Raw genomic sequence first — 9,088 nt, 5'->3', positions numbered from 1 at the left:
AATTTTATTTCTCCTAACCAATATAATACCAGATTCCTTAAACAATACCTAGCATCGTCCCATGGAACCAATACACATTTTGTGCCCATGGATGCTTAATGCCCTTTATTAGGACAACTTTCGATCCCTAGTGTCCCCCTGGGTCTTGTTTGCTCAGGGGTCCTGGAAACATACTTTGGTTTTACGCACACAAGTGACTATTTCAAAGAGGCAAATACAAAGCAAAGACTTCACTACCCAGAGTTCCCCAGTAGGGAAACGCCAGCTCTAAGAATCTACGGAAGCCCAGGAGCTGCTTTTAGGCACGTTTGCACTTCGCGCTGGCGAGGTAGCTTGGAGAGTGGGTTTGCAGAGGGAAGAGAAACGGCGCAGGAACGCGCTCACTGCTATCTGACACGCGTCTCCATCCCCGGGCGCATCAGCGTCAATCTGCAGCGCACGATTTCACATGTTCTGACATTTAAGCGGTTTCATTCAAGTGTAGCAACGACAACAGACGCTTTTTTCATATGGTATCCTTTTTTCAATTTAGAGGCTTTTTTTTTCCCTTTCACCAGATGTTGATAGAGAACAGCTTGGTTCACCGTCGCAAGACGGCAGACAGCCGAGTGGGAGATGCCCGAAAGCGGTCAGACAGTGGAGCGCGTTCTGCGCGCGGGCACCTGTGAGGCTGAAGCGGCTGCGTGTCCCGGTGTTTTGGCGGTGATCGGTGTGATTGGTGTCGGTGCGCGCGTGAGGAGCTCAGCGGCGCCGCTGCAGCAGCGCAGAGCGTGAAGTGCGTTCGCCTCCCGGTGAGTGCGCGGCGTGTCTGCCTTCACAGTCCACATTTGCATAACCCAGTCTTGCCCCGAGCCGCTCGGAATTTGGATAGGGTTTGTGTTTTCTGTTGAATTTCCATTAACCTCATCGCTGCCATTCATAAGTCAGTTGCGCACACGCGCTTAGGGAGCGCTTCATACATTCCGCCCCGCTCCTCAGCCTAGTCATTCACATTGTGGATTCCTGTAGCCTCACGTCTATCATAGGTAAATGATTAGGTTGCGTTTTAAGGGCCATTTCTACAGGAGTGTGCCATGATCTTGCAAATGTATTTTGGAGATATGGATGATTGCTGAGCAACAATTCTTAAGCGCTGTTAAAACGTATCATTTGTTGTGTGACGGCGGCGCGTGCGTCTGGTGCTGTTTTGGTTGTGATTACGGTTAGACGTTATAGCAGACTCACACACCCGCCCGCTCTCAAGCCCGCCTATGGTTCTCTTGATTAGTCTAGCTAATTTTGCCACCCCCCGCCGCATCTCTCTCTCTCTCTCTCTCTCTCTCTCTCTCTCTCTCTCTCTCTCTCTCTAGCTATGCAGTACATCCGCAGATGCCAATTAAAGTTCATAGTCGTCTGATTCCTTTTTTTTATTTGTCACAATACATTTTCACCACTGCTTTACAAGTAAAACATGCAAAACCGAATTCTAACATACTGAATCGTGTGTCACAATAGTTAGCTTCTTACAGGTGTAGGCAGGCAGACCTTGATCCTGGACAAAGACTGAGAACACAGGGGGCCCAAGTGACAGTCTGGGCCAAGATTCCCGATTCCAGATTAATCTTTCAGGGGCCACAGCATTTTTATGAGCATCAAAATATGTTGTTTTTGGACTTACCTTGATTATTGGTCAAGACATACAGTGGAAAGTGTACACACACTTGTTATGCACATATTAGTTGTGTGGAAAGAATTCCAGATTACAAAAAAGATCTGGGGAAAAAAAAATCACATGGAGACTTCATGGAGTGTATTTTTTGTTTGTTTATTGATTTATTTATGCACGATTGATAAATTACAACAAATATTTGCACAATGGCCCAGTTGCACACTGAAATGGCAGCCAGTTTGGTGGTTCCTGTATTTAAGTACATGCTTTTAAGGCTATACATTTTGTGTGTGTGTGTGTGTGCGTGTGTGTGTGTGTGTGTGTGCGTGTGTGTGCGTGTCCATCAGCTTTGGTCACCATGGCGACCTTTATTAAAGAAAATTTAGAAGGCCACCCCAGCTGGAGACTTCTGATTGGCAGAGAGGAGAGATACAGCATGACCTTGGTGGTAGCTGTCAAAACAGTCATGTCTCTGCCATCTTACGTACAGTGCCATTGTCCTGCATGTTTCAGAAAGACTCAAGATGCTACAGATGTAAGCACCATGACAATGCATACATAACCTCACTCATTCCTTGAGACTACACTCCCTTTCTTGCTTCTCTTATTCCTTTTTGCTCATCTCTTTTATTCTCTCTCTCTCTCTCTCTCTCTCTCTCTCTCTCTCTCTCTCTCTCTCTCTCTCTCTCTCTCTCTCTCTCTCTCTCTCTCTCTCTCTCTCTCTCTCTCTCTCTCTCTCTCTCTCTCTCTCTCTCTCTTTATATGTCTCTCCCTCACTCTTTCCCTCTGTGTCTCTCCCTCTCTCTCCATCTGTCTCCATGCCTGGCCGACAGAGCTGGTTTTAGGAGAGCTTTCACCTTTGACCCTAGCTTAAGAGCGTGTGTGTGTGTACGTGTATGTGTATGTGCATGTGTGCCTCTGTATATGTATGAGTGAGAGAGAGAGGAAGCTTGGGTGGGTGTAATGGGATTTGGGGCATGCAGCAAAGCTGACTTGATCTACATCACTGTGTGTGTGTGTGTCTGTGTGTGTGTGTGTGTGTGTGTGTGTGTAATTTTGTCTGCAGGACACTGAGCCAGGGTTTGTGGGAGGGAGGTATAGATGAGGGAAAGTGAGAGTCTGTGTATGTGTCTAGGGGTTCTGTATATCCGAGTGTTCTGCATGCCTCTATATACTGAGCCAACTCTAATGAGAGACTGAACCAACTCAATTATTTAGGGGGAGCTTTGTGAGTCACAAGATGCAGACACAGAAGTACATTTGCACACTATAGTGCAACAGATTGCAGGTCATGTATATAAATGTTAAATTAAATAACAGATTCTTTTTGTACATCAGATATACAGAGATAATGTCTAAGATTAATCTGCACTGCTTGTTAAAGCTGTAAGAGCGACCATCATATCTTTTGATTCTAATGATTGACGTATAAGCAGGATCACACAATTTAACCACTGTGATACTGCATTGTTTAGTGCTAATCAGTGTGTGGCTCAATTTGAATTTCTTAAAACTTGCACTGACAGGATCTGAAAGTTACAGTGGAACTGGAAGTGGTATATGTACCCTCTTACAAACAGTAAGTCTCTATTTTTTATTTTTTTAGGGGATGCAAATGCCTTCCCCAGTCTTAGAATATTTGGCGCTATGACCACAAATTCTGACAAACAGCTTTTTGCGGGCATCAGAGCACTGTGGACTAAGCCGTATCCAAAACTGTCCATTCATCCTTTAGAAAAAAGAGTTTTTCAAGGGCTTTTAAGGGTTTGCTGAATAAATAAGCGTTCTTAGCATCCTAAAAAGGGTTCTGCTTTGATTTGGAAACACTCTCTTGTTGGGTTCTATATATAATTTTTTTAAGGGTCCTCCCAAAAGACCAACTGAAAAAGCCTTAAGCAATGACTTTGGATTTTATGAGGTGGTGACATTTGCATCTGGGGATCTGTTTAAATTTCTGTTTTGCCAATTTTAAGCAGTGATGTAACATGAACATGATGTAACATGATTAGTGAGAATACATTACTCAATGTGTATGTCTGTATGTTGGTCACTGGAGGTAATAAATAGAGTGCCAAACAAACCAGAACAAAGGAGAGATGTAGAGCTGTATTGTGTCTCTAACTTTAGGAGCTGCAGTACAGAATAGCATTGACTAGAAAAATTAAACAGAAAGGTGATCAGTAGAAAATGTGCAAAGCTATGTGCTTGAAAATGTTCTTAACAAGATTAACTTATATACATTTTTCTATTCTATTCTATTTATATTTATTTCAAGATTTTTTTGCTTGATTAGAATTGTTCCAGTGTATCAAAAAAGTGGCATATCCCCTACATCATCGATTGATATAAGATTGCAGAACAAACGATATTCTATTGTATTCAGTGAAAATATGGTCAGACACTACTCAAGATTTCAATGCGTTAATGTCCAATAGAACAGCAACTCTAACTAACCGAAATATTTTCCAAACGGATTCTATCGATAAGGAAGTGTGTAAATATTTTACATAAGGAATTGGCATGCACTATTTCATCTTGCTGTTTAGTGTGGAAGTATGTTAGTCTCAAACCTAGTGGTCAGAGTTGACAGTGTGGATTTGAGTCATGACACTATGAGGATTGTTTTACTAATCAGTGATTTGCAATATTTCTAGCTCATTGTATGTCTCTGTATAGTAAGTTTACTACCCTGCAAAGAAGTGTAATCAAATTCAGCACACATCCTTAATGACATTATGGATTAATTAACAATTGAATAAATGATTAAAGACGAGATCGCATATTTGTTTCCATAGAATGCAGTATGTAGAAGTCCAATGAAAAACAATAGAAGCATATACTCTTGAAAATAATATACTTACTCTGGATCTGGACCCAATCCCATCAACATCCAGGGTGTGAGGTTGGAATACACCCTGTGTAGGACACTAGTCCATTACAGGGCACAAGGCACATTTATACGTCATCGAAATTTATCTAAGCCAAATCACATATTGCCATATTTTTGGCAGGTGAGAAGAAATCAGACGAAACCCATATAATCATGGGGTGAATATACAGTACATGGAAACTCACTGCAATTCCACCCACTGCGTAATTCATTTAATAAATGGAAAATACATATAATTCAGTTTTTAAGGGTGTCCATCATCCATCGTTCATTCACTGTCCTTTATTATTTTGCAGTGAAGAAAACATAATATGATACACAATAAAATAGTGTCCCAAAAAGTTAAAAATGCCATTAGAGGACCCTGTGCATTTTTGAGGATTGAAAAAGGATGTCAAAACAATGACAGTTTGTTTATTCAGATTCTTAAAGCCAGTGGACTAGGCCAGTGCAATATAATATTTTACTAGTTATTGTCTTGATAAAAGACACAAAAAGATTTGTTCAGCAATTCCTTGCTATATCTTTTGCTATTAATTCAATTTTTTTTCTTAATTTGTTTTTCCTTACAGATTAAGGTGCTTAAGTAGATGCTTCAAAACAGAAAATTAGATTATGACCTGTTTTCAGGTCTGTTTTTAATGTATAAAAAAAAGGGATGCAAGTCAACAGTGTAGTATGTTGGTTTAGAATTATTGTATTTTTTTCATATGTTAATTATGCAGTCTGCATGCAGTGGCCAAGACTTTACATTTCTTTGACAAAATCCTGGAAGAGATCACAGGAACTCAGGCTTTATGAAATGTTTTATGCTCATTGGAGTGTTACATTAAGACAACACAGGTGAGTGTGTGTAAGGAGTATGCTAAGTACTCAAGTGTAAAAATCAGCAGGAGATATTAAGGAGTTTTATGCCATCTATCTATATTTCCTTTGCTGGTGATGTCAACCTTGACTTAGCCCCCCTCTTTTCGTCTCTCTGTCTCTCTGTCACTCTGTCTCTCTCTCATTCTCACTATCTCTCTCATTCTCACTCTCTCTCTCTCGCTCTCTCTCTCTCTCTCTCTCTCTCTCTCTCAGGTAACAAACTGGCAGGGTAGCATTGCCATGGAAACATGCGATTTGTGAGTGAGAAGAGAATCAGTTGAGAGAATCTAGAAAAAGGTAAGTGTGAGGTTTTTTTGTTATGCTGCATATGTTAGCACACATTTTGAGTGGGAAGTATGTGTGTGTGTGTTGTGAGAAATATATTCCTCCCTCTGGATGTAATGAAATATGTCAGCGCATGACATGCTAAGCAGCCTGTGCAGATACCTGCATGCTTCATTTTCAAATATTAGCTCCACTCTCCTCCAAGCAAAAAGAGACGTAGCCTTCGGCCCACAGTTCCTCCTCCTCCATATCCACGTCATCCTCACAGTCTTTTGGCAAACAGGGGAGCCAACTTTTGCTAATACAATTCGCACTTCGTTTCAGGGTGACTCATTCATTCTGACTCAGTTGCACGACCATTCATTCATTGAGATTTTCTGGTGTGATTTGTAAAATTATATCAGCAGGAATATTTGTAGTGATACACATGGATGCTATGCTCAAAAGTTTTCTGTATAATTTAATTGAGAAAGGAAGTGGGGAGTTTTTTCCTGTCATATGTAACATTATGTAAATGTCACATTTCGAGTGTAACACTCAGAATAATAAAATTTGCAACGCAAAGTTTAGTATTTGTATTAGTATATTAAAACTTTGAATCCAGTGTTACGTCATTTTAATGATACATTTACAAATCACAAGCTAAACTGACTGCACAATTACAATGTGAAGATTTTGACTGAAACATCTCAATCTTATTGACACTCATAATCAATGTTGATGACAACGCTTGAGGCTTGCACAAAGCTTGAGGTGGTGCTAAAATATAGTTCTATGAGCTGCAGAAACAAATGTAAAATGTTCAATGCAAATTGCTCACATATAAAAGCTGGAAAACAGGAGAGAAAAGGGTATGAGAGGAGAGAAGGATATTGGAGTGGATATAAGGAGGATGACGTATAATGAAGTGAGAGATGTGAAAGGAAGTTGCCAGTAGAGGAAACTGAGACATCTCCATCTCCCGTAGGAAGATGATGCTTATAGTTTGATGCTGGATTTGAATCCAGCTGAATCGCTTGCCTTAATGCTTTTTAGTGGCTTTGGACTGATATGATTTTGTCTTTTATTTTCTTTGTCAGGCATATCTGCTCACTTTTACTCATTGATGATTAATACACTCAGAAACATTACCAGGCACAGACAGTTCATTTTTAAGTGGACCGTAGACACTAGAGGACACTCACATAAAGCCGAGCATGTCATAAGAACCAGGATTCACATTCTTGGCTCTTGTTCACTGAACATACTTCAGTGGTATCAGTCTACCTCTCTTCATCACATTCATAAATATTTCATGATACACTCATGTTTGTGTACGTGTTGGTTGTTTTATGTGTATCCAGGATTTACAAAGGTGTTATACACAGTTTGTCTGTTACTCACGTATGCAATAAACCATTTATAAATTTCTTGAAATGTCTAATAAATAAAGAGGAAGCTGCAATATATATGGACATGCAGTATAATGACTGTATCTCTACAAATATGTGCAAATACAAAATGTACCCCATTTCTGTTAACTATTATTAACTATTTATTTTACAAAAAATATCTAACTGTATTTATATAAAAGACCAACATTCATTTAATATTATAAATAAAATACGAAGGAATTGTGACTGGATTTGCAATGGAAACAAAATGTATGCTGTTTTCAAAGTGTGAGAGTCTGTAGAATCTGTAACTTTAATGCTTGGTCAATAGTTAGTTGGTTAGTATTGCTAGTTAAGCAGTAACATGCGATCAAGAAGCCATATGAGAAAATATTTTGGCTAATTAAACCTACATCATGCCATTTCATTCAGTCTAATGAAGCATTTGCAGAAAATATGACAAAGCAAGTGGTTGTAGTAGTAGACCTGATGTTAGCTGGATGTCTGTACAAAACCTGGCTTGTCCCCCTGGTAATGAGCAAAAGATGAGTCACTCATTTTTAAGTAAATGGGAGCGAGAATTTTTTATTGGGTTTCTTGTGTAAGCTAAACTGCTTTGACAATTTTGAAATCTACTTGCAGTACAGTTCAAAATAATTTTACATTCATCTTCAGTAACTGCTTTATCGTGGTTAGGGTCACGTTGGAGCTGGAGCTTATCCCTGTAGCACTGGGCGCAAGGCAGGAGAATTCACTTCAATGGGATTCGAGTCCACTGCAGGGCACAATACACACATACATTCACACAGATTCATTCACAACTGGGGCAATTTAGCAGACCATGTTTTGGGACTATTAGTGGGACCGTTTTACCAGGTATTAGAAAAACCTCTGTAGAAACTGTAAAAACTGTTATATATACAACAATAACAGGCTAATAAATATTATTGATATGTCATGAAACATAGCAAAACATTTTTATAAAGGTCACATTTTTAAAACTCGAACTGTATTATTTTAAGAGTTACTCTGCAGTGATCTTGTCATGGTGTTGCCATGATACAATCTGGTTAATCAGGGTAACCATAGTTATTAAACTCTACCATGTAATACCATGTTTTACCAGGTAGTCCCACTACCATGCTTTTATTACATGTCTCTATGTTTATTACAAGTTATATATGCTATATTTTTTGGGCTGTATGCAGAGAAAAGCATGCTGCACTTTATAAGATATTTTTACATCACATTCTTTACTTGGAGTCATGCCAAAAATGTCAGAAAGATGGGCAACATGTTGTATTTTCACACATTTACAACATTGTATTGTTGATTGGATTATCTAAATCAGTTTGACTGGATTCCCAGCATTCGGTAATGCTCCAATTGTAAAGCTGTACTGCATGAAATTTTCAAAAGTTTGTGTACACTGTTTAAACAAAACAAAAGACTCACACGACAGGTACCGATAAAATACCTGTAAATTATAGTAATTTACTGTGTGAAATGATGATAATAATAATAATAATTATTATAATGATTGATTTGTACATTCATACAACGTGATGAAGAGATATTTTAATAACATTCAGTGTGCAATTAAATACACAGTTATGCCCTGTTGTCCCCGGCCCTCAGAAAAAAATCCTTGTATTATAACTAAGTAATTGGTACTTATCTTGCCAGATGGCCAGAGAAATAAAAACAGTGTGGAGCTAGAAATAGTGTAGGCCATTGATTGGTCAAATGAAATAATCACAAATTCATCAAGTCATCATTTGAGTCAGACAGCTACTGTTTTACTGTTTTGGGTGAGGAGGTTTGGGGTGCAGCTGTCGTTCCAGTTTTACCCGAAGGTGTTCAAGGTGATTAAGGTCAGGGACACTCTAGTTATTACTCAGCAAGTTTGGCATACTGTGTCTTCATGGAGCTCGCTTTGTGCACAGGGGCATTGTCATGCTGGAGACCTCTTAGTTCCAGTTTAGAGAAATTGTACTACTACAGCATGCACAGACATAATAACTA

At 39.2% G+C, this 9,088-nt stretch overlaps 1 protein-coding gene across 2 annotated transcripts in view; it reads left to right on the top strand.

Annotated features, from left to right (window-relative positions):
* The first annotated feature begins 224 nt into the window (after window positions 1-224).
* ahdc1 (AT hook, DNA binding motif, containing 1) overlaps window positions 225-9,088 on the top strand; it is a 22,952-nt gene continuing 14,088 nt past the window's right edge. Inside the window, exons 1-3 of one of the 2 annotated variants that reach the window (XM_060857298.1) lie at window positions 225-791; window positions 1,996-2,183; window positions 5,619-5,702. The gene's annotated coding sequence lies outside the window, so the exon portion shown is untranslated. The remainder of the gene's footprint in view (window positions 792-1,995; window positions 2,184-5,618; window positions 5,703-9,088) is intronic. The other variant, XM_060857299.1, reaches the window with a different exon arrangement.

This window comes from Tachysurus vachellii, chromosome 21 (assembly GCF_030014155.1).
Source record: "Tachysurus vachellii isolate PV-2020 chromosome 21, HZAU_Pvac_v1, whole genome shotgun sequence".
In the NCBI taxonomy this organism is placed as follows: domain Eukaryota; kingdom Metazoa; phylum Chordata; class Actinopteri; order Siluriformes; family Bagridae; genus Tachysurus; species Tachysurus vachellii.
The sequence above is the reverse complement of the archived record's forward strand: the minus strand, read 5'-3'. Positions and strand labels throughout refer to the sequence as shown.